General features: G+C 39.8%; 1 long non-coding RNA gene across 1 annotated transcript; it reads left to right on the plus strand.

The window, feature by feature from the left end:
* Positions 1-18,211: 18,211 nt before the first annotated feature.
* Positions 18,212-22,837, plus strand: LOC130152108 (uncharacterized). The gene is made up of 3 exons (XR_008822877.1): positions 18,212-18,306; positions 21,955-22,046; positions 22,303-22,837. It is a non-coding gene; the product is annotated as an uncharacterized LOC130152108 (long non-coding RNA).
* The last annotated feature ends 243 nt before the right edge of the window (positions 22,838-23,080 follow it).

The following is a 23,080-nucleotide window of genomic DNA, read 5'->3' on the forward strand; positions in this document are numbered from 1 at the left end:
ATGGTTAATCTACTTGTATGTTAACCAAAACCAGGCAAGACCGGGAGCAGCCACTGGGAAATGTAATTCTATGATTTGTGCAGTAGACTTTTATGGAGAAGGATTTTGCTGTCCTGGGTGGACATCCAGTATCTTTCACAACCACTGCTTCTAGGGTATGAAAAGCTGTAGCACAGAATTAAAAACTTTGCATAGGAAAAGGCACAGCTGAGATGTTGCAAACACAACAGCATACTCATTTAAAAGCTTTGGTGACTGATGAGCTGAAAAGTATTCCAATGTCTTTTGACAGAAGGAAATAATGTTACAAGGAGTCCTCTTGCCAAGCAGACAGTTTTCCATAGTTACATGACAATAAAATATGTATAGGTTACTGAACTGGTAGCTCATACTATTATTTCTTTTTTTAATTCAACTGATTTTGTCTTTGGTGTTTGACTAGGTCTCTTAGGTCTCCTTTTTTGGAGATGCCCCCCTCCTTCCTAAAGTGATGAAAGTATTGTCCTAAGAATTCACGAGAATTTGCATCGTTTACTTTCTTATCAAGGAGTGTAAGTAATGTCTGTGTGTTCGAAATCCTCTTTGATCTGTTTCCAGGCCCCGTGCAGTCCGTACAGCTGTGTAAGCTCGAAAAGAATGCAGGAGATGGGTTCTCATGAGAAACAGGCTGTCTTCTGGTGTTCAATCGAATCACCCCTTTCTGTACCCACAAACTGTTCGTTGTGGTAGTTTGTTGTGTTTGGTTGGCTGGTGTCACTGCCACAATTACGGGTTTTTCAATGATGAGGTGGCCTACGTGGCACCAGGCTTGCGGGCATCAGATGGGATTCACCTTTCTCGAAGAGGGAAGAGGGTCTTTGCTCACAAGCTAGTGGGGCTCTGACAGCTTTAAACGAGGCTTGAAGGAGGAGGGGAGTAATACGGGGCTTGCCCGTGAGGAGCTGTGGGATGCCATGCCAAGGTTAGAGGGTCAGGTGCTAGCAAAGGCCCTCGACCTGTTCCTCTGAGAAGCTGGACCTTCTGGGGAGCTGTCTGCACTGAATGCCCTGCTGGCATGTCCAGCGCTGGATCCAGGACTGGTGACCTCCCTGTCTCTCCCCCTGCTTCTAGCTTGCTCTCCCCCTCCTCTTTTTCTCTTAAAGCTCTTAAATAATGCAAGGTCTACCTCGGCTCCTCACACAGCTGCACAGCTTGGTTGGATATAACTGTGAGAGGGCCAATGTTCACAGAATGTTTTTTCCGTTAAAGCTGATGGTTTTGTGTGGACCTGGGGTGGTATCTCACCTTGGTGCACACTGAGGGGATTTGTGACTCAGTCACACCTCTGGTCTCATAGGTGGGACATGGCAGGGGGCCGGGGGCCTCTGCTATGAGGGACAGGCCGGGGGGGTTGGCGTTGTTCAGCCTGGAGAAAAGGAGGCTCTGGGGAGACCTCAGGGAGGCCTTTCAGGACTTAAAGGGGGATTATGAGAAGGATGGAGACAAATGTTTTAGCAAGGCCTGTAGTGACAGGACAAGGGGAAGGGTTGTAAACTAAAAGAGGGTAGATTTAAACTAGATACAAGGAAGAAATTTTTTTTTATGATGAGGGTGGTGAAACACTGGAACAGGTTGTTTCCAGGGATGGGGCATCTACCACCTCTCTGGACATTCAAGGTCAGGCTGGACAGGGCTCTGAGCAACGTGATCTCATTGAAGATGGCCCTGCTCACTGCAGAGGCAGTTGGACTAGATGACCCTTAAAGGTCCCTTTCAACCCAAACTGTTCTATGATTCTATGAAAACTACTACTCTTGAGCTATGTGTTCAGTTTGAGCTTATGCTGTTTATTGTTTGTACTGCTTCAAGTACCAGTAAATAATTTATTATTTCAACCGATGTTATGTCCCACTTTCATGTTATGGAAGGGCTGTTTTTCAGCCTCTCTTTCATGGCTGATTTGCCTTTACTGCTCTCATTCATGCTATTTTGTTCTTGAAATTAGAGAAAAATTATTTTTTCCAAGGCTTTGAAATAATATATCCTTTCACTTCTTATGAAGTACTGCAGCACAACTAATAAAATTTAACTAGCTGTCCACCCACTCTTAATACTTTTCTGACTCTTCTAGATCAGGAGAGATTCTCTTCTAGTACTATAGTGCATCACAGATCAGAAATCAATAGCTATTATTTCCTTTACTGTGAAGGCTACTAATAAGCAATGAAGCATTAGCATTTAAGAAGTGTCCTAGTACCTTTGATTTCCCGTTCCCCAATACCTGTTTGTAGACTGCTGTTTGTATTTCCTTTTTTGTTTTGTTTTGTTTTTTGGTGGTTTTTTAAAAAGTTACTAAATTACGTGTGGATAGTCACATAGTGCTTTGTAAGTAAGGAAGATGAACAAAATGATGGTTCGCATATATTCCTGTTTGTATGCTGCTGCTGATGGTGGTGTTTTTTCATTTTCCTTAAAGTTCCCAAGTATTAACTAAATGGTAGTCCAATAAAATTAGGTTAATGTTTTGGTAACTCTTCCTAAGTAATTTAAACATTCTGATCCTTCCCTTTTAGTCTCTGTATACTAGGTTAAGTTTTATAAGCTTCTAATTTATGAATATTTCCTTTTTTTAATTCAGCCACATGAGAGAGTTGAGTAGCAATTTCTCTGTTGTTTTAAGAGGTATGGCCAAACCCTTTGTGAATGTGTCATTTAAATTAGTGTCTTAGCAATCATTTAAAAAATATGCCAGCTAGATACTGTTCTTGCAGAAGAGGAAGTGTATCTAAGATGAGCATGATACTGATCTCGAAAACGAGGGAGATGAACATTGCTGGAGTAGCTTTAAAGGATATTAGCACTAGAGAAGTGTGTCTCCTATCAGTTTCCTTTCTGACCATAGCAATGTAGCACAAAGAATGAAACATTGTTCTACAGGAAAGTGCATGAAGTGTGGGGGTTTTTTTCGTTTTCTGTATTTTGTCAATTACCAGAAATATATGCATTATGCATATTTGTCCAAAATTTGTTTCCAAGAAAGTGGATTGATCAGCCTATTGATCTCTGTATAGAGCGGTTCAGGTGTAAGCCTTAATGGTACCACCATCCCCGATCATCTCAGTCAAGGAAAGGCTTGTTTTGAAGGGAAAGCTGAAATACAGAAAGGCCGGCAGAGGGCAGACAGAGCAGTCCGGCTTTCTGACTTTTTCAGTCTCTTGATTTTAAGTGTACATACAGTCACGGAACTATTTCATTATGTAGAATTGTAAAATTAGTATGTCGAATTTAAACTATAGCTTGATGGTTTGGCTTTGAAGTGTTTCAAAAAGCACCTGACATGAATAAAGAAGGAATAGTAAACACTAATTGCCTTACTCTGTTGGAATTAGGATCAGACAGAAACTTTGGTTGTTCTGTGGCACTTCCTGCAGAACTGGATCATAGAACCACAGAACATCTCAAGTTGGAAAGGATCCATAAGGATCATCAAGTCCAGCTCCCTGCTTGTCACAATACTACCTGAAACTAAACTATTTGACTAAGAGCTTTGTCCACATGCTCCTTGAACTCTGACAAGCTTGGTGTTTTCCTGAGGAGACCGTTCCAGCGTCTGATCACACTCTCAGTGAAGAACCTTTTCCTAACATCTAATCTGAACTTCCCCTGATGCAGCTTCGTTCCATTTCTTCCTGCCCTGTCGCTGGTTACCAGAAGGAGGGGATCAACGCCTCCCCCTCTGCTGCCCTCCTTGAGGAGGTTGTAAGCTGCGATGAGGTCACCCCTCAGCTTTCTTTTCTCTGAGCTGAACATACCAAGTGACCTCAGTGGCTCCTTATAAGTCTTACCCTTGAGGCCTTTCATCATCTTTGTCACTTTCTGGACACACTCTAATAGTTTGATGTCCTTCTGCTATTGAGACGCCCAAAACTGCACACAGTAGTCAACATGGGGCTGCACCAGTGTAGTGCAGAGTGGGACAGTCAGCTCCCTCAGTGGGTTAGCTGTGCTGTGCTGAATGCACCCCAGGGCATGGTTGGCCCTTTGGGCTGCCAGGGCACTGTTGACTCATATTCAGTGATGCTTTGTTCCATTTGTCCCTAAAGTGTCGAAGGCATAGAAAGTAGATTCTTCTAAGTCAGTAAGGCAATTACATCTTTAATAGAGTAAACAGAGAAAAAAGCTGATCAGTTGAAAATACCTTTCGGTATGTTCCTAGTTAAGTGTAAGTTTTAAACTTATAACCTCTTGTGATTTCTTTCTTTGTAATTATGCTTGAGTAAAGCAGGAGGATGTTTACAGTAGCTTGCTGGGGATTTGTTGAAACATGCTAACCAGTAAATGTTTCAAGAAACACAGAAACTTGGGATCTGGGTGAAGACCCATGTGTTGATGAAACTGCGGTGGGTGCAAACCATTTACCAGAAGCTTGACTGGCTACTTTGCATGGTTACTTTACAAAATCTGCCTAACCTGTATCAGTGAAAAGCCATCACTATTTGCTTGAATTCAGTTTGCACTCCTTCCTTTTGACGTCTGTTTTGCTTTGACTTGTAGGTATCACAGTGGATAATTATTCAGATACAATAACCATATTGTTCTTCTCTCTCTCCACAATAATTGTGCTACCTGGCAAGTTAAACATTCGTGTCATTATGAGAAATAACTAGTTGGAAAATGACGGACTTTTCTGTTTGTTCATTACCTGTACTAAGGAAAATGATTCATGCTATGTTAATGAATACCACTATTTATCTCCTTAAAGATTAGAGATTGAGAAGACACACTTTTATATGTTAAAAATTCCTCTCACGAGGCCTAGACCTAGATAGGCAGAAAGGGCAGCTGCCTTTTTTATTTCTGCTCACTGTTGTATAAGAGTATACTGAACTGTTAGTGCAGCAGATCTTTCTCCTACAGTTTCACGATTTTTGCATTGTCTTGGTAACATTCATTACAGCGTGCTGTTTGCTTCACTTTGCAGCAACGCGAGCAATCGAACCTTGTAAGATACTCTCTGTTGACCTAGTCGTCAGCCAATTCCTGTTTCAGCTGTCTGTCTTAAGAAAACGCGTGTAATTATGTCCCATTTTGCAACTTTGGTGCACTTTTAGTTTCTTCCCTGCCAGATAAATTATAAGCTTAAATATTCATGGAGACTGTTTGCTTGTGCAGATGCTTATACTTGCTGTGTCATGTCCCGGTCTCCATTAGCAGCACGCAGTAAGTTTCTCTGGTTTCAGCAGACGGCATCACACTGTTTTCCTTGCATGGAAAATAGGATCTATAATGGAACTCTTGGCTGATCAAACAACTCATCTTCCACTCTTCTGAAGTGTGGGATTTCTGGTTTATAGTATAAATTTCAACTAAATATTCTGAGTGCAATACAGTGCTTTCTCGCTCATTTTGGCAAGGATTCTAGAGGACCTTTACTATTCACTTTATAGTACAAACAATACACAGATTAGTATGAAAATAATATTCACACTTTTTTCCCCCCAAGAGTATTTAGAGAGACAAGTTATATACAGAATTATTTTGGAGTCAATTCACAAGTGAATTGGTTGTGCCTATAGAAATTTATCAGATGTAACATCTTGCATTTCCCTGTTGACAGGTACAGAAGAGCTACAGCTTTTTCAGAAAGATTGGAGTCTTTCCTCTGTCCCTTCCTATTTCAAACCTAATCTAGCTGTCATAGTCTTCAAATCAGGTGATATCTTACTCAAGCTTATAACAAGTGCTAATGATTCTAAGTGGCTCCCAGCCTAGAGAAGAGATGTTTTGGGATGTGTTAAATTATCCGAAGCAATTCTCTAAGGCACCTCCTTGGATGCTTTTCCTATATGTTTGTATGCTATCGACAGGCTTCAACCACTCTGACAGCTGTAGAGGAAGGCCACAAACAGAGGGTCTAGGCCCCTTATTGAAACAGATAATACTAATGAAGAAGAAGAGATGTGATTAATGGCTCCTTTTGACAAGATTTTTGCTAATAGTTCCGTTCCAATGCCTTTGGCCACAATGCAGCTAGCTTCATTGTAAGTTGAAGGAAAGTCTTGCAGTTTTACCACGACAGAACTACTTCTGTGTTAATGCTTTTGTTTTCAAAGACAGCTTTTCCCTACTCTGTGTTGACGTAATGACTGTTAATCATTAGTCTGTGACATCCATAACTGTATTAGAAGTTGCTTATGAAGGTCAATACTCATTGTTTACCTGGAGATTAGCAATTGCATTTTTACCAACAGACTGATGCAGCTACAAACTTATGAAACTAAATTGACCTATCAGGAGTGTCTTAAATATTATTCACATGGCTTAAATATTATGTGAGATCTGAGCCAAGAGAGGGAGGTATTTTGGCCAAAGACTACATTTCAGCAATTGCAGGAAGATATCTTTATTTTGGAAGACAATACCTACTGTACAGGGGAAAAAAAATGAAAGAAAGTCTAAAGAAAGTAGTCTTTTTCATCTGTACTTGAATATCTTTGTCTGTATAGTATTATATCTATTTTATCGATTAGCAAGGAATACCTGGATTTTTTTAAGCCATGATCTCTGTTCATGTAATTGTCTTAAGCAAACTGTGAAGGAAATAATACTTCAAAACGTTAATATTCCATAACACATTTTAAAAAGGGCATTTTACTTCTTGGACCTCTTTTTAAAGCATGCCTGCAAACTTTGCGTGTGTGCCTGTGCACATGTATATCTCTATATGTGCTGCAATGGACTGGCAGAGGGCCAGCTGCTATTTCAGCGACATTCGTTAAAGCCTTTTAGATTGAGGCTACAGGAGGAACAGAAGGACAGGCCTCTAAATTCCCCTCCTGAGACTTCAACATTTCTTCTTTAATGTATTTGTGTCAATGTATGTGCGTATAGGTACAATACTGGGAGAGGCCTAAGAGAAACCTGCATTGTATTTGATTACATTTTGAAGAGAGTAATTGCAACACTGCATCTGTTGCTCAAACACAAGTGATGAGACAGTTGAAATGATAGCTAGGAGCAAGTACTCTTGGCTAAGAGAGATACCCTAAAGAATCTATGAAGCAACCTTTGTGTGAGAAGGCATCTTTATACACACCTCATCAGAGTATTTTTGGGGAATATGGTGGTGAAAAGTTGTCTTGCGTGAGAATAATGTGTCTACTGCTCTTGGAGAGGTTTTAAATATTTATTTTTGTTAAGAAATAAAATCAATCAACTACCAAGCAACACCTGCAACTGTTGCAGAGTACTTTATTAAGTTTGTTTGGATATTATAGAAATCACATGGTATTAGTACTGATTTAGGCATAGGCTAAGCCATTATTTTCTCTGCATTTTTCTAAGCCTAAGTCCAATTTAATTTTTAAGCTGTTTAATGGGGTGATGGATGTGCACCATACACAACTCAGAAGTGTGTGTGTGTACCATTTATATCAAAGTAACTACTCATAAATTATAATTACCAATTTACTTTTAATTTCAGAATTGACTAGACAGGCATCAACAGCATAGGTAGTGCCATCTCTTTTTTAGAAAAAAACAACCAAACAAAACCAAACCCATTACTGAATAACCACGTTAGTGGCTAGTGCTTGCTCCACTGAGACAACAATTTGCCTAATGTGACAGAAAGCAAGAGAGATTAGGACAGGAAAACAATAACTGTATAGAGAACTCAATGGCAAAAGACCCCTGGATTCTTGCATACCTAAAGACTTGTGTATGTGTTTAGTTTAGATTTTTTCAGTTTTCAGATTAGTTAAACACAAAAAAGTTTAGCTTTGTCTCGTTAAGTGGCAGTTCTTTGTCACATCAACCACAAGTTCTAATTCCACTCTAGAATATGTTTTTCTGACTCCAGAAGTTTTAGGAGTTTCTTCTGAAGTTTTTGTGATATTAGAAATAAATGTTTTCATCTAGCTTGCTGTTGTTTTTGTGGTTATTTAAAATGCTTGACTGGAATTTCATATGTGAACAGCAGATTAAATAATCACAGATTGCAGGTTTTTTTGCTTAAGGTATGCAACTGCTAAGTAAGTTTTCTGGAGTAGATCCCCATGTCACCAATGGTGGGAAATTTAAAGATGATGGCTTTTTTCTAGGCTCTCAGCCAGATGAGAACAACATCTAATTTTCTTTTACTTGATTTTTTTTTTTTTATAATTTAAAATTCGTTTCAATGTACTGAAAGAATTACTGGCCTAGTTTGCAAAAAACATTTATAAATACACTGATGTTTTCACAAAACTGTGGATGTATATCTATAGTTAAAACTGTTTCATTAGAATCGCTATGAACATTTTAAAGATGTTCATTTGCAGAAGTTTTGATTTAGATGTAGATTTATATAAATAATAAAAGGTATGGATAAAGATTATCTTAGCACTGACCACCACTTTTTAAAATAAAAGGACAACTGTGTCAGTTAAGAATTTCTTATCTGGCAATGCTTAATCAGTTTTTTCCAGCAATCCCAGAAAGCCTTGGCTCACCTCACCATGAATTTCTAAGAGCTTATGTTATCTCTGAAATCCTTACACAAAAATAACTTTTTAAGGATCCTGTAAATTTGAACAGAATAATTTTTAAAATGTATTTTATTACAATGAAAACATATATAGACTTCAAAGGAAACTTCAACTTTTGAAGTCTGTGAGGACTAAACTTTATCAGAAAGAATTTAAACTTTTAAGAGTTTCTGACTACCCTTCCTTTAGTAAGCGTTTTCTTGCTTATATGTAAACAGAATCCGGAGTTGTGGACAGTCCTGACAGTACTTTCATTTCACATTGATGCTGAGAGACTGAAAAGATTAAAATAGTGGCTCCAACTAAATCTTAAAAAGCTGCCTTTGGCTTCCAGTGATACTGTGAAATATCAGTGAGGAAGCATATGCCCTCTGTGTTCTTGTGTCTCGGGTCTCCTGGCACTCAGCCTCATCTCCTTCAAGCAATCAAACTGTGAGAAGACAAAGAAAACAGCTGACCGTACAGCAGAAAGCTGAAGCATCTTTCAGTCATTTGTCAGCAGTCCTGGCTAGCCAGGGAGGTCCCAGTTGATGGGAGGTTAGTAAATGTAATGCCCACCTACAAGAAGGGCTGGAAGGAGGATCCAGGGAACTGCATCCTTTCTCAGTCATTGGTTTATCTTCCCACTTGCTTTGAATAATCCCTGGTAGTGCTGCTTCTCCTTGAAGGTGTCTTCTGTGCTTACTAGCCCAGTGTCAGGAGCTGGTTAGTATTTATCTTCACAGATTCTGCAAAAGGAGAAAATTGGAGGCTTTAAGTAAAATATATATATGTGACTGTTGTTTTCGTTTGCCTATCCAGAAAATGTCTTTGAATGGTTTCTTTTGAGCTAACTATTGAAAGCCTGTGAAGCAAGAGGAAGTCTTTAATTAAGATTACTTTATTTCCTCCTTTGTAAACTGTTCACTACCCACTGTAATCCAGCCACCCTTCAAAATAATTCCTTTGTCCATCTGTAAAATGTTTTAATTCTTCAATATTCACTAAAGCAGGACTTATCAATTAAAGCTCATACTGTGTTTTACAGGTTAGAGCAGGGTACTTGTAGCTATTGCCAAATCACTTTGTTAGAAGCTGTTTACTGAGAGATATATAAAATACACCACTGTTGAAGCTGGCATGGTTTATAATTTGCTTTCCCTGTTTGAATTTTTTTTACCCTCAAGTTGCACATTGGGATTGTGGTGACCCTTTACACCTGCTTAAAAAAAAAAAAAAAAAAAAAAGAAAGAAAAAAAAGGTTAAAACAATAGGGGACAATACCTGCTCTTCAGGAGTGGCAGCTAGAGACCAGGTGGGATATCCAAAGGCATCTAAAATAACACTGAGGCTTGCATGTAAACAACGAACTCTCATCACTGAGTAAGCATGGAGAGAAACCACTGTTAAGTTTTGACTTGCTGTTTCTTGTTGCTCTGGATAATGAACTTGAATGATTTTATTTTTAATTGAATGGGGTTTTTTTGACAGGACCTTTTCACTGCAATGTCTGATATAAAAAGAATCAATTTTTCCCTAAACTTGGAGGCATGTTTCTAACTAAACATCAGTAGCCATGCATGAAAAAGATATACATGGTACATAAAACTTCTGCAGTCCTCAACAGAGAGCTGCCTCATACATGGCTAAGAAATCAGCTTGCAAGCTACTCTCAAAATGAGAAACAGAGGACTTGCTGGAGAATTGCTTGATTTGATTATCTTTCTGATAGATTTCAGATCATTTATAGCAGTGAACTAAAGTTCAATGAAATAGAAACAGCAGGGAAGAGACACTTTAATCTTCACTTTTGATTAAATCTGATCCGATCTTCAGTATCACCTACTGTTATCTATAATTCGACGATTTGGATCATGAATCAAAGAGGAGGAAAGTTCTGTCTAGTAACTCCTGGCACAAAGCTAGATGTGTACAGTTGACTCTTGAGTTGTAAGTGTAGGTGCCCAGGAATCTCCAAATGCAAACAGTGTCACTCCAGATTTCCAAGGGCTGCCTGCTTACCAAGTGATTTATTGAGGCATATGAAAGAAAATACAAAACCTTTTTTAAATCAGCAACTGGAAAACATGTAACTGCTACTAAAACTGGGTAAGATGTGTGCAAACAAAAAATTAGAATTGTGCTCTGATTTCATCAAACGCATCCAGCCAAGAAGACAACTGGACTCCTTTGTTGAGTAATTAGAGTAGAAATAAAAATTAAATAGTGCTTCTCATGATAACTGCATTGCATAGTAAATTAATGAGATGTAGTTGCTTCATCTGTATGCATTCTTTGATTTTTTTCAAATGGAAAAGCCCTCCACCTAGACACAAACAATTAAGAAAATCCTACTATAAGAATATGGACCTTTCTAGCATACATGACTTTCCAAAACCTAAGAATAATTAGGTAGGCATCTTGTAAATACTTTGCACGTATGCAAAACGTTTCTTTAGTGAATAGTAGGCTGACACTACAGCAGGAAACAGTAGGGAAAAAGCAAGAGGTGCTGGTGCATGTTGATGCTGATTACAACACGCTAGGTTTGTTGTCTTAAACCAAGAGTATGACATCATCAAACCAATGTCTTTGATCTCAAATACCAAGGTAACTGAATTGCTATAAAAGGCCATACACTGGATTTTTCCCAGCACTGTTCCAACTGATTATTTGGAGTAAGAATTAACAATCAATTAACATGATCATAATTCATACAAACAGTCATGTAATTAAGTCCATACTTCGGGCCTTATTTTTAGAACAGATGAGCATGCAGTTCCTATTGTATTCCAAGGAAGATAAATTGTCTGGAGGGGGAGTACATGCCAGCAGGTGAGAAGGAAGGTTACAGAAAGAGGCCATGCTGAAGAGGGTTATGGATTTTCCAAGAGGAGGAACATATGCCAGAGACGTGGGTTTCGATGGGTACTGAAAATGAAGACGCATGTCGGCTGGGGGGCACTGTAGGGAGCAGAGCAGGTCTGGTGAATGGAGGAAGTGAGTCGTGCAGTGACTCGCAGCCCACTCTGTCTGTTACAGCAACTGTCCAGTGGGATCCAGATCAGAACAGTTACCTTCTGTGTCTCTTCTGCATGATGGGTTTTTATCCACAGTAAAAGCTAACATTTGTTCAGCTGCCTTCACGCCGGACATTGTGAGTATATAACGCAACAAGTCTTTGAGATTTCTTATGTGGACACTTGAGCGCATATCTGATCAGCAGGATAAAGATGGAGTTATTGAGTGTCTTATCTGGCCTAGTTCCAGTACCCAGCAAGGACAATTTGTGCCTGGGATGCCAGCCAGGCACTTTTTCAGTTCATGTTCATGGAAAATAATGCCTCCTTGACTACAATGTACTTAGTAAAAACAAAATCATTTCAGTTCTGAAGAAAATAGCTCTGGTTCTGTACTTTTCTGCCTCATAAAGTGGTGTCACTATGTGAATGTTTTAGCCCTCTGTTGTCATATTTTAGAGCATTATGAGAGATTTCTTTGATGTGGCCTAGAGCAAAATGGCAAGTTATTAAGTGAAGCCACCCAATCCATACTGAACAGTTTGTTATTTTGCATTTTTTCTTTGTTGGCTGCCGCTATACTTCAGCTTTTCTGGTGCCTTGTGTGTAATGCATTAGGTGTAAGGATTGTGAATTGGGTGTTCACTTGTATTGGTATTCACAAAACTTACAGGTCACCCGTTAGGAAGATGAGGGTCTTCCATGTGGTGTTTACTTTGTCTTACTCACTCCCAATGCTTTATCTTGTGCTTTCCTTTCCCTATAGCCTTGTTCTCATCTCTTGATCTCTTTTCTTCTTCTTCTTCTTCCTCTTACACTTCCCATTAGTGTCTCATTTATCCTTTTTTCATTCTCTGTTCTCAAATTTTGTCTCCCAGCACACTGGTTTTCCCATCATTGTTTTGTGTGCCTCTCAGTTTTCCATTCTTATTTTCTTTTCCCCACTCTTATTTTAGGCCTCAGCTTTACCATTAGTCAAGTGCTGCCTATTCAAATTTATACTTTGCATGAAATATGAGAGGATTTGAATGGAAGCAAGTGATCTTTCACTCCTGTCAACAATATATTTAGCTATCCTTGGCTCTTCTGCCATTTTAATAATGGTAATTTTTTCTCTAGTTGTTTCCATGGGTTATTAGGTCTTTCATACTTGAATGGTAATTTTAAATCTCTTCCAAGTTGAATATCTGACCAAGATTTTAACTACATTGTCCCATCTGAAAGGAGAGGCAAAGTTCCCTCGCTCTGCACTGTGCATATAGTAGCATTTAGCTGTTTCCAAGCTTGTGTAATAGACTACAGCAACTGACTTTTAAGACTGTGCTAGCAAAGACAGTCACAGCAGAATACTGGAATAGGCAGATGGACTGGGAAAGGGCTGTATAGTGGAAAGTGTCCCGGGCTGGCTAATTGCCTCCAGCCTCCCTAGAAAGCTCCTTGTACAGCTTCAGTTTGGATCTTTTCAAACTTATTGTGCCATGTTACTGCACGCTGTTGAGCAGTTGTTGAGATCCATCTTGGAGGCTGCTGCAGTTAAAAAAACAAACCAAATCAACTTCTTCCGCCCCCTCCACCAAACAGATATTTACTTGCATGCTATTTATTAGCATTAAAATACAATTCTGGAGATTTCTTGGTAAAGCGGTGGGTGTAGACTGCAATCTAGAAGATATGCATTTTGAAAACACCCATTATTGTAATAACCAGATAGTAGTATCCAGCCACTGCTGTGGTCTCATTATATAGAAAGCATATTGTGATCTTTTTTTAATGCTCACTATTTTTACATTTCTTTTTTAGACTTGTTCAAGTAAATAATACTGTTAGTCTACACTAAGTTAAGAGGTACTCCTTGAGCTGTTTTGTATAACTCCCTTTTTACAGTCTGACAGATGGCTGTTTTTTCACCAGTCTTAGCCTGCGTAACTCCCTTGACTTCATCTGGAAGCTTTCAGTCTACATTTTTGTTCTAATTATATATTCAGCAATATGTAGTAAAAAGACTGTTGAACAATCAATGCAAACACTATTCTTAGTAGCTAGCAGATTCATGGAGGTTTTGCCCGAGCCATGTTTTCCAGAATGCTCTAAGTAAAAAAGGACTTTTAGCTCATTATGACATACAAAATTATGGAAAAGGAGAAATTTTTAAAGCTATTTAACGTTGTTTTTATGCATCAGCTGGTCCATCACAAGTCTGTCTGGTTTGTTACCCTTAGATATGATTTCTAGCTACATTATTTCTTTTCATAATATTCTTTGGGATTTCAAAGGAAGCAATACGTTAGGTACTTGGTGTCTTTGAATCACTGAAGTTCAAAGCATTGAGAAAGAGGTTCTCCCTAACCGTCTTTGCTTGATGACTCAATGGCAGCTGCTATTAGAAAAAGTACTGTGTTTCCACAGGCAGGACATTCCTTTATTGGACTCCTCTGTACTGTTTGAAAGTCTGAACTGTTTTATGAAGTACCATTAGCATTTGAACTGACTTTCCTACAACTCACAAAGTCTGTTAATCCTGGGGACCTGCTATAGATGCTGATATAGAGAAGCATAAAGAACACACATATTGCAATATAAATCAATATACCTGTATGGTTTACCAGCAACTTAGTGAAATATTGATTTAAATAATAGAAACTAGGCCATTGTGTCAAGGATGTTTACTTTTGCCGTGCTTTTTTCTTAGAAAGTAAATTAAATTGGTAATCAAATCAGATAAAAATAGAAGGAGCATAACTTTGGCTCTGAGTTTCTTAGCTACCAAGCTGCACAATTTCTATCCTGTTTTTCTTTTTTTTTCCTTCTCTGTTTCAACCAAAATAATTTTGCAAAATTATTATTATTAATATTGTTGTTATTATTATTAATAATGCTGAGAGAAGACTTTCAGTTAAAGAACAGGCAAGAATTGCTCATATTGTAAGGACTGATGCCATGGTTGGTATTTTTTTCAGAAATCTGCTGGTAGTGATCTAATATCACAAGTGTACTTCAGAAAAAAATCTTTCTAGTAGTGCATCTACCTTACAGTCCTTATTGATTTTTTTGCTGTATTTATTTGTCAGGGTGGATTTAGACTAGAGTAAGGCATCCTTTTTTGTAATGCATTATTATCCAACACTACAAGTCAGAGCAAGGTTTTTCTTTCATTGATTTTCTGTGGTGAAGCCATACTTTTATAAAGCCAAGTGTTTCCAAGTTTCTTTTTAATTATGGATTTTCAAATATAAATGTGAGAATGGCAAAGTCCCAAAGTTCAGGCCTATGGTCTCTTTCACTTAGGCCCATTAGCAGGTGCAACATGAAAAATCTTTTTCATCTTGCTGTGGATGCAGCTGCTTTGCAGTTAGCCCGAATAACCCTACAGCATCTTCATGTATTTCCTTATCTAGTTAATCATGGAAGTCTGAGGTTATTGTTTTATGCTCTTTCCACTACCTTCTTTCCTGGCACCTGTCTTTGGTTCCTGACAACTGTGTCTGTTTCCAGAATTGCAAAGCTGTTCTCATTCAAAACACTTTTCTTAATTCTGATCCACAGGAAATGGTTAGCAGCCTTCCACTGTGTTACAGCTCACCCGTGGTCTCAGTTAAAAGCCTGATGCAATGATGCGCCCACTTGTCTGCTGGCAGGTCTGCAGACTGATCAAAAAACATGGGTGGCCTTTGCCTACATCACACTAGACTAGTATTCTGTCTAGTTTCTTCTGTGGCTCCCAGCCTCTGAGTATAAATTTAAATTGTCTTTGCAGAATCCTTTGAGGGTACAAAAATGTTCAGGCACAGAGAGCTTCAGTTCACTGGGACAGGAGCTCCAGTCTCTTCTTTAGAAGAGTCTAACCGTTTAACCTGGGACATAACAATTCACCACTGCATCCTGTTTTTACGAAGTGTTGTATGATAGATGTACTAAAGTAAAACAGGAATAAGGCACATGAGGAATCTATTCAAAGTTATACACAGAGGTGGGGAGAGGGTGGGAATTTTCCAGTGATTACACCCTGGCCCGTGAGACTTAATTATCCAAAACAGTCTGATAACCAATGAAATTTGTTTGCATTGCTAACTCCCCTGATTAGTTCTGGGGAGGTGTGTGGGTCTCTTTCCACTTCAGGGAGTTTCTTGTATAATTTTCTTTCAAAGGTGAATAACGTCATATTTCCCTAAATGCAGCTGGCTCTGAGAATCAAACTCTGTGTTCATCAACTGAATTTTCAATCTCAAATAGTTTGATGGTTGCGTCTGCTACAGGGGTTCCATTCTCCTTTTCAATACATAAAGTGTACAAGTTGCTAGCTCACACTTCAGCCTATGCCATAGTATCTTTAAAGTACACCTTTTTCAGAGTAAACCCATTTAGATGTGTACCTCATTCCATTATTCATCTATGTCAGTCTCTGGCAGTGTATAAGAAAAGACAAAATTATCAGAACCACTAATTTAAATGGCAAAACCTCTTTTGAACAGCAGTGTGTCCTTTTTGTCCAGAAATTATTTGCATTGACTTAAATTTGGTTTCGGTTTTTAACAGTTCAGCAAATTGTATTGTTCGTGCATAGTGATCTAGGCTATAAGTTGTTTTGTACACAGAATAGGTCATCAGTTGACAATACCAAACTCTACAGATCAGTTAGTGTGAGATCTCTTTGGTAATTTTCAGGACCTTCTTTTTTGCTATGTGTTTTGATCATCTGGACACATTTCTAAAGACTTAATGGAAGATTTTTTTTTTTTATTTTTTGAAAGCAAAGTCTTCACCCTGGAATAGCATGAAGGTAGGAAGGGAAGCTGAGTGAAACCAAAAAGTTTTGCTATAAGCAAAGAAAGTAGAACATTAATATTTCCTCTTTATGCATGTCACATCTCCTTTGAAAGTAACTATTTGAAATGCTGGCTGCAGCTCAGTATTAATATGGGCACACAAATACAGATGAGTTAATGCTTCCGCTGGCTTAATATCATGCTGGACTAGCTGCATTTAAGCAAACGGAACTCTTATATTTCCAGGATGAGATATACTGCCTCAGTTCACCTACTATTTAGCCATGGACAGTAATGCAACACTGCTGATGTCTGTCTGCATGTATATTGTGCTTTCTGCTGTCATGACAGATCTATTGGGTCATAATCAGGAGATCATGGTCCAGTGATGTTATCTGATTCCTCACTGAAGCTGCTAAATGCGGATATGAACCCAAGAGGGAAAACAGAGTATTGCATAGGAGCTGACAAAGCTCGGAAACCCTTGGGTTTTTTCCTTCTCAAAGACATTAAGAGGAAGAGCCCAGTCCTCATGAGGAAAATGGGATGTGAGGCTTCCCAGACTCTGTGATCAGAGGGGCATGCAAAGTTTCTCACTCTAATGAAATCTTGTAGAGTAGATGTTAGCTACATGTGGAAGAATACAGGTTTTCATCAGGTTCTTATTATGAATGTAACGGTCGTGCCCAGTGAACTTTGAATTCAGAAGTAATTTTTTCTTGGCAGCCAGCATCTGAACATTATGAAGAGGCAAATGAGATGTCGCTTGACTTGCAACACTCTGCCTTATAGATTTTGAGAGAATTTGTGATTCTGAGCAGCACAATCCAATTCACTGCTTCTTTCAGAGGGAAGAAAGAGACTGAGGAACTTTGGTGCCTGTTTTTATGATAAATTTTCCCACATATCTTTTGCACACAGATGTCCCCATATAAATGTACCAGCATTTATATTCCTAATCCATCCCCTGGGATTTGTGAGTCTTTTTAGGCTGTCAAAATTACTGAAAAGCTTGGAAGCTAATGACAGAATTCTCAGATGAAAAAAGGAGCCTATGGATGCTAAGCATCTTGCAACATGGAGAATTGGACTAGAAACTAACCTTGTTCAAGGCAGACTCATCAAGACCAGTAGAGAATTAATTATTAAATCTGGCCTTTTTCCTGGACTTGGAATTCTACTTTAGTCATGGCTTGAGGTATATGAAAACCTGAAATACCCAGTAAGAAACTCCCTTCTAGATTTCAGAGGCCAATTTCTCTTTTCTGTCAGGATGCTGACTCAGTGGTGAAGGGGTTTTTAGCATGCATTCCTCTGAAAGGAGGTTTGACACTTAGACTTTTTCATAAAGTAGAAGACCCTAGTTCAGTGATTTCCTCTGACAAGGGTTCAGCCTTCCAGGAAAAAAAGCCATAGATAGACCAGGGGGTAAACTGACACCTGGTTATCTTTACTTGTATCATCAGAGTGGGTCACTATGTAGCCAAGAACACAACATTCAAAAGCAAAGACAGTCAGCCAGAGAGGCTAATATGGTAGGGTGTCCCGGAGTCATGGTTCTCAGGAGTAACTGTATGGCTTATTTTATGCCTTATTGATTATTACTTCCCATAAATAAAGATTATCTTACTGGTCAGTGTTAGTGAACAGTAATCAATGTTTCCCATCAACGATAAGAAATCTGATCACACTTTCTAGCTCTTGTGATCTCGGTGAATTTTGGATTTGGGCTTTCTAAGCATATTCAGAAATCATTTTACTGGCACAAACCATAGGTCTACATGGGATCAAAACACTGAGGTGAGATTGTTGATGCTCACAGACTTGAGCTGAGACCCCCTGAATCCTTCCTGGTTTGTTCTTGAAGTATGTATGAGTCTATGTTTTGGTCTGCTTCTTTGTAGGCACCTGTTTCTTCGTTTTGCTGTCTCACAATGGATCAGTGCTCTGCCTTTTCAGGTCTCACAGGAAGGAAGGCCCAAACATTTATCAGTGCGAGCAGACATAATTCTCCTGCCTGCAGCATGTTTTGCAGAGGTAAGTGATGTCTCCTACAAATGAAAGGTGTAAATATCTAATTTTCTTCCTTTCAGGCATAACACTTGGTATGAGAATGTGGAAGTGCTGTTTTCTAAACGATTGATGCCACTTTCTGCAGGTGTTCTTTTTTTAAGTGTACCATTAGAGAAATTAACATTTGAAAGGGCCAAGTGAATTGCAGTACGCTGGGGCTTCACTATCTGTCTTTCTGGGTGGAATAATCATGGCCAGAAATGCCATATGTGCCAGTGAAGGAATCTGTCATACTGTATGTGATAGTTCAGAGCAAGTGAAACCAAGGGAAGTCTTGAATTGTGTAGAGCTAGACCGAGATAATAGCAAAGCCTGTATGCATGAATTACATGAGCATGATTATCCCCTCATCACAAAGTTTTCAATCGTTATTACACTGCATAGCTACAATGCACGCAAACATTGTCCTGCTATAGCAACATGACTCATTTGTTCTTTTAAAGACATTTATATTACATCAGGGGTATAATTTTTGGAAATCTGATCATTTTCATTGAGTCAGTTGACTGTCTTGTCTTTCCAAATGTGCCTGGTTATCTTCTGAGTAAGCTTGGAGAATGTGAGGCTGAATGACTGTTGGTGGGGTCTCTGTCTACAGGCAGAAAATATCCTGAATAAATACATGGCTTGTATGCAGTGCCAGTATTATTCATACACATACAAAGAGAGCAATTTAGAAAACCAGTAAATATTTTTTCTGATAGTAAACTGAAGAATGTGCACTAAGGAAGAAATAACTCCTCTTTCCTGGTTGTTCGGGCTTACTTCTTGAATTGGTACAGAATAACTCCATAAACAAAGGCCAAATACTTTTTTGTGTTAAACAAACTACAACTTATGACAAAGTAACTTTGTATCATAATATATAAATCATAAGTAGTGAGATTTTAGAGGACTTTAAATGTTGATATAATAAAAATATGAGGTTGTCTGTTCTCATGCTGTCTATTTCAAAAGTATTTTTGTTTAGACTATGTGGTCCAAGGTATTTTCACTAAATTTCTGGAAACTTCTTTACTAGAGATTTTTACCTACAGTGATCAGAAGAAATCAGAATTACAACTCCTTCTATTTGTGTATAATTTTATTGGAAAAGTTTATAATATAAACTTGTGTCTATGTGAGAGAGCATACTGATGTGTGTACTACTTAACAGTAGAGACAGAATTTTGTGTTCATGAAACATTGTATGCAGTAGTCATTTGATATAAACTAAGAAAAAATTTCCCCATGCTGAGCAAGTTGGAAAATATCCTGCCTGCATACTGTCTGTATGATTTGTGTGTAAATGGACAATGATATACCCTTGTCACTTGAAAATATGAAAATTAGAGCGAGGCAGAGCTAGGTTCATAAAAAAATGAAAGCTTTTCTTAAAATAGCTGTAAGGAGAGCATAAGCATTATTTTTAAAATACTGTCATGGCTTTGTTGTTTCACTGACATAGCCGGTTACCTCAGCTTCCTGACACAGCTGGTTGGTGAGCCAGCCAGGGATGATGCCCCACTGGACCTGCTGTTTACAAACAGGGAAGGACTGGTGGGTGATGTGGTGGTCAGAAGACACCTCAGGCATAGTGATCATGAGATGATAGTTTTCAGTTCTGGGAGAAATAAGGAGAGGGGTCCACAGAACCACTGCCTTGGACTTGCAGAGGGCCGAGTGTGGCCTGTTGAGGACCCTGGCTGACAGAGTCCCCTGGGAGGCAGTCCTGAAGGGCCACGGGTCCAGGAAGGCTGGGCATTCCTCATGAAGGGAGTCTTAAAGGGGCAGGGGCAGGCTGGCCTCATCTGTCGGAAGCAGGGGAGAAGACCAACCTGGCTGCTCACAGCTTGGACGGATGTACCCTACACCAGGTTAACTTAGCCGGCTGGCTGAGCCCAAGGAGTGGTGGTGGATGGAGTTACACCCAGCTGGTGCCCGGTCACAAGTGGTGTTCCCCAGGGCTCAGTGCTGGGGCCAGCTCTGTTTAGTATCTTTATCGACGATCTGGACGAGGGGATCGAGTGCACCCTCAGCCAGTTTGCAGGCGACACCGAGCTGGGGGGAGTGTTGAGCTGCTGGAGGGCAGGCAGGCTCTGCAGGGGCATCCGGGCAGGCTGGACCCGTGGGCCGAGGCCGGTTGTACCAGGTTCAACAAGGCTCAGTGCCGGGTCCTGCACGTGGGTCACAGCAGCCCCACACAGCGCTACGGGCTGGGGGCAGAGCGGCTGGAAAGTGCCTGGGGGAAAAGGGCCTGGGGGTGCTGGCTGACGGCCGGCTGAACGTGGGCCAGCAGCGTGCCCAGGTGGCCGAGAACCCAACAGCATCCTGGCTTGTGTCCAAAGCAGTGTGGCCAGCAGGGCAAGGGGAGTGATTGTCCCCCTGTACTGGGCACTGATGGGGCTGCACCTCGAACACTGTGTTGAGTTTTGGGCCCCTCACTGCAAGAGGGACATTGAGGTGCTGGAGTGTATCCAGAGAAGGGCAACGGAGCTGGTGAAGGGTCTGGAGCACAAGTCTTGTGAGGAGCAGCTGAGGGAACTGGGGTTGTTTAGCCTGGAGGAAAGGAGCCTCAGGAGAGACCTTATAGCTCTCTGCAACTACCTGAAAGGAGGCTGTAGCGAGGTGGGGGTCAGGCTCTTCTCCCAGATAACAAGTGACAGGACAAGAGGAAATGACCTCAAGTTGAGACAGGGGAGGTTTACATTGGGTATTAGGAAGCATTTCTTCACTGAAAGAATGGTCAAGCATTGGAACAGGCTGCCCAGAGAGCTGGTGGAATCACCATTCCTGGAGGTGTTTAAAGATGCAGTGCTTGGAGACATGGTTTAGTGATGGACTTGACAGTCTTGGGTTAATGGTTGGACTTGATCTCCAAGGTCTTCTATAGACTAAATGATTGTATGATTGTATGATTATATTGGGGGGGGGATAAAATAATCTGTTTACTATAGCTATGTTGTGCTCAAGAGGAATATAGGCAGTGCTTGTTCTAGCTCTTAATTTCAGGTAAATCTGAGCCTAAGTAGTTGTGAAATGGCTCTTGACTGTCTTGAAGCTAGTGAGAGTTATTAGATGGAAACTGAACAGCAGGGATTTCCCTGGCTTGATGCTTGTTAACTTAGAAACACTGAATTCCTTCATTTAAATTGCTTAAAAATGTCTCCCCCATCTCTGGAAAACCAAGTTATGAAAGCTTGAGGGTTAGCAGACCACTGCTGTCTTTACATTTACTGTGCTCTGCTGCCAGTCCTGTAAACACTCCTGTGACATGAGTGGCAAGTTACAAAGTAGGAGGTATGCTCAGCATCACAGCAGGCAAAGGCAGCAAAATTAATAACTTCTTGGTTATTAATTTTACTCTTACAGGATCACCATAACCAACTTGTAAGAAATAACATGCCTCAGCTTGCTGGGTTGCCTTTAGTTTTACTTTCCTGCTTGCAAAGGCAGGTCTTGCTGCAGCCAATGGGAGCTTTCTGCACTTTGGATTAATCATAAAGCACTCATGAATTTTGTAATGAAGTGATTCAGGAGACATTGACATAAAGACTTTCAGTCTTTAAAGCTTCTACTCTGTTCTAGGACATTTTCATATTCTTATTAACATGGTTCTCTGTTTGCTTTTAGGCAAAATTTGATGAACCAAACACCTGCGCAAACTAGAACAGAAATTGCAACAGCACACAGTTACATGATATATACCTGGTATTACACTGCAGGTATGTCAAGATTAAAAACAACAAAATAGAGCTTCTAATTAACACATACACACTGTTTTGGCAACCGGCAGCTTTTCAGATATGAATGAACCAGATCAAACCCTCAAATCTTGTCTCCTCTGTGCTCCAACTGTATATGAAAGACACATCTGCAACTTGTTTTCTGCAGTTATTCACTTAGTGTTAACATGTAGCATGCATATTCTCTCTGGGGAAGTTTGCATGCAAATCATCATCTAAGATTCTATTTTTCTAGGCACTGATTGATTACTTTTGGCTGGTGTTTGGACATAGAGCAACTGCAAGAGCAAAGCAACATTTACATCATCCTGGCTTTTGTTCTGAGGAGGGTACCCCACATGCTTTAACCCTGCTGATGCAAGCCAAAAAACACTGTGCAAGCCTACAAGAAGACACAGAAACAGCCTGGAAAAAATAGCATAGAGACTGCAGGTATCAAAATGTCTATGCACGTACCTGGGGGCTGGTTTTGTATTTCTGTAAAGCAAACTTTATTTTACAGTATTCTGCAGCAGAAAAAGACCAGTTAGGAACTTTAGCACTTGAGGAAATGATCACTTGTTTCCTATGTATTTTCTCTTTTTTTCCCTTCAATGCATCATAAACTTGTTTTGGAAAAGTTTTTTATCTGGAAAATTATTACGGAAACAGCACGAAACGAGGAATAATTATAGTAATGCATTACAAAATAAGGTACTGTTGGAACCAGAAAAGCAGCAAAGCAACCTACTTGTGGCTTATTTCCTGTGTGAGAGAGAGCTCAAGGTATGACTGGGAAGAGGAGGTTTATGCCATGGAAATGTAGTAATCACCACCCATGAATAAGGAGCTGTTGACTAATGGACAGTAAATTTTTGGAGTGCAGATGACTAACTAGGACCTAGTTTCATTCTCTGTGTCCTGCCCATGACTCTGAGAAGGGGTCTCCATCTTTATTGCCCATCTGGCTATGCATTTGGCTTTTGTCAGAACTAAATCAACTGCATCCAGTGGGCTGATGACTACCCTGCTGT

This window comes from Falco biarmicus, chromosome 7 (assembly GCF_023638135.1).
Source record: "Falco biarmicus isolate bFalBia1 chromosome 7, bFalBia1.pri, whole genome shotgun sequence".
Taxonomy (NCBI): domain Eukaryota; kingdom Metazoa; phylum Chordata; class Aves; order Falconiformes; family Falconidae; genus Falco; species Falco biarmicus.